The sequence below is a fragment of the Gekko japonicus genome, unplaced genomic scaffold, assembly GCF_001447785.1.
Source record: "Gekko japonicus isolate JY-2015 unplaced genomic scaffold, Gekko_japonicus_V1.1 scaffold5324, whole genome shotgun sequence".
In the NCBI taxonomy this organism is placed as follows: Eukaryota; Metazoa; Chordata; class Lepidosauria; order Squamata; family Gekkonidae; genus Gekko; species Gekko japonicus.
Genome location: NW_015164367.1, coordinates 1 through 3,172, shown reverse-complemented (window position 1 = coordinate 3,172; position 3,172 = coordinate 1).

The following is a 3,172-nucleotide window of genomic DNA, read 5'->3' as shown; positions in this document are numbered from 1 at the left end:
AGCAGGAATTCATTAGCATAATAGGCCATACCTAACAGCAGAAACTCATTAGGATTGGCTACATTAGGGGTGTGTGGCCTAACATGCAAAGGAGTTCCTGCTACAAAAAACCCCCAGAGTTTTGACAACAAAACAAAGTAAACAGAATAAGAAGCAAAAGGTGGGTGTGGCAACATGGGGTTGTGGCCTGATATGCCAATGAGCTGTGATGTCAGGGTGTGGCCTGATAGGCTAACGGGTTTTTGCTGTTGGGTGTGGCCTATTATGCTAATGAGTTCCTGCTGGGCTTTTTCTACAAAAAAAGCCCTGTGGCAGGGTATGAGCTTTCATGGGTTTCTGAAGAAGTGAGCAGTGACTCACGAAAGCTCCTCTCCTGCCACAGATTTTGGTAGTCTTTAAGGTGCTACTGGACTCTTGCTCTTTTCTGCTGTTACAGAGATGGACTAACATGGCTGCCCATCTTGATCTATCTCCAAGGAGGCAGAGTTTGGTAACTTCCTTAAATGTCTTGTGTGTCAAAAACATCACATGTTTTTTTGTGGAATCTGAAGGACCAAAATGGTGAAACTATTTTAGGTGAGCGGTAGCCTCCCTCTTCACTGACAGCTCTGAATTCTCGCTTAATCAGGGATGCAAGATCCACTCCTTGGGTCCTGTGGTCTCGTTGACGCATTCTGGATTCGCTCCACGCCACATGCCTCCTGTTTTCTGGGGTGAATCCTGTCATTCGTGCTGCAGTTCTCATCAGCAAGAACAGCTGACTTCTGCAACCTGTATAAACAGGCAGAATTAAGTCTGCATAATGTAGCTTTGGTTGAATAATAACCGAGGGGGCATGGTTGTTGAGTAAGAGTGTGTTTTGCATGCGAAAGGAAAAATCTTACCTGGAGTCTCCAGAGAGACCCCTTCACTTGGAATCTAGTGAGTGGTCTTACTCTGGTTTATGGGTGTTTCATATTTCCCCTAGACGTAGCCGTCCAGCACAATTATGACACGTAACACACCCACAAAACAAAATGAACAAGGTCTGTGTAACTGCAGGGTTGGTTTACTAAACACATCCAGATAGGTCAGGTATCTTGAGCCGGGTTGAAGCTGCAGGATATTGTAACTCTGGGAGGGAAAGGGTTAAGACAATTCTCTCACTCCAGTACCCTTGGTAGTTGGTCCCAACCTCTTATGGGTTAGAAGCCGAGTCTCTTTGGCCGTTGCTTGCCTTCTGTTTCGTCTTATATAGGGCCTCTCTTCTTCTTTTCTCTCTCTCTTTCCTGGGCTTGGCGCTCTAGCAAGTTAACCTTTTGGAAGTTAATCTGTTCACAATAAGTTAAATGTGCCTACATGACTATGTCACTTAAGATGTGCTTCTGTTTTTGTAAGTAAAATTTCTTTCTCTTGTTACCACTGGAGTCAGTTCATCTTTGTAATTTGTTTGAACAGCATTTCCCCCTCAGCTGGAAATGTGGAGAATCGGGGATAATGCGATAAAGCTTCAGAGGCTTCAAGTAAAATTATTATTATTATTTTACGTTTAGTCCAATAGAAGCATGAGGCGAAATATTCCTTCCCTCAGCTAAACTTTTTGGAAGAGTCCTTCCCACCCCTGATGCAACAAGACAAGAACCCTGTCCAGTGGATATTGTTGGTCCTGTAGTCAGTCTTTTCAGTGAAATATTCCATGGTGTGGCAATTCCTGATGTTCCACTGGGGGAGTTGGAAAACTACCTATGAAATCTTTGGAGAAAGGAAACAACATTAGCCTGGTTGAGCTAACATATTCAAGTCATACCCTGTGGGTGTGTCTCTATGAATATCTGAAGGGCCCTCTCCTTCTGCCTGTCCCTTGGCACCAGCTATGGTCATCAGGCAGCCACCTGCTGGCTATCCCACCACTCAGTGTGGCCCATCTGGCATCATTCAAAGCCTCTGAGCCTTTCCCCTTGTGCCTCCCTGTCACGGCTCAAATGGGGTGTCACCTGACGCTGCCACCACTCTGGTTCCAGACTCCTCTGAGAAGGCCCAGAGCACCCTCCCAAGCCTTTAGACCTCCCTTTTAGCCGAAATGAGCATGAGGACCAGGCAGAGTGAACAATGATAACGGTTTATTTTATAGGAGGTCAAACAAACAATGTGCAGGAATAATAACAGTAAGTGGGTGAAAAGAAAAGAAATCAAATGCCCTAACGCGTCTAAATATATTGTCCCTAGCTCAGTATCTCAAGTGGCCTTAGACTACTTGCCCTTCCCTTAGGATGAGGGTTTCTTCCGCACAGCAGCCTTCCTTCTGGCCCTGTTCCCTGGGAAGAAGAACAGCTTCTCCTCTTGCACCAGTTCTTTTATTCCACAGCCCTCTTCTTCCCTATTGTCCAAAATTGTAGCCAAAACTTCCCAAGGCTTTCTGGGGTTTGTAGGCCCAGCCCCCCCTACTGCTAGCCAGGCTCCCTGAGCCTACTAGGCCTCCGGTGGCACAGCCCAGATCATGACACTCCCACTCTGTGGAATGGGCTCCCTGAAGAAGGGAGGGGCCCCTCCCTGGAGATCAGGTGGCACTGCAAGGCACTGCCCGTTTGTCGAGGCTTTTGAGAGGGGTTGAATTGGCAGGCGTGTTTTACAGGTGGTGGTGGGGAAGGGATTTGGGGCTTGCTATTATTTTTGGTTCTTGGGCTGAAAACTGATTTTTTAACTCTCGTCGTAAGCAGCATTGAACCACGAGGAAAGGCAGGATATAAATGTTTTAATAAATAAGAACGTGCCGCCGATCTTCTCGTGTATTTTTTTAAAGGCACTGCAGGTGGTCCTTGGAGCCACATAGGAAGCCTTTTGGATTCAGACTCTCCAATATTTTTATGTGGATTTTAAAACCATGCGCAAGCCCTGAGCGTAGCCTTTGCTCACAGAGGGGCCTCGCTGGAGACCCAGCCGCATCTGAATAGCCCCCATTGCTTATGCATGCATGGGCCAAAGGCATGCTGAAACGCGGGGACGATGTCCGTGCGTCAGTTTCCTTGCCCCTTTAAGGTTCAGCCATCCTCCCGTTGCCTCTGCTTCTGCAAAACTGCAGTCGCCTCAGTAGCTTGCACAGGCCCAACCCTCTTTGAATTCTTTTGAGATAATAAAAAAAGAGCCATTCCTCTTTTGTAAGTGTTTGTTAAAACAGGGCTTCGTAAATGGAGAG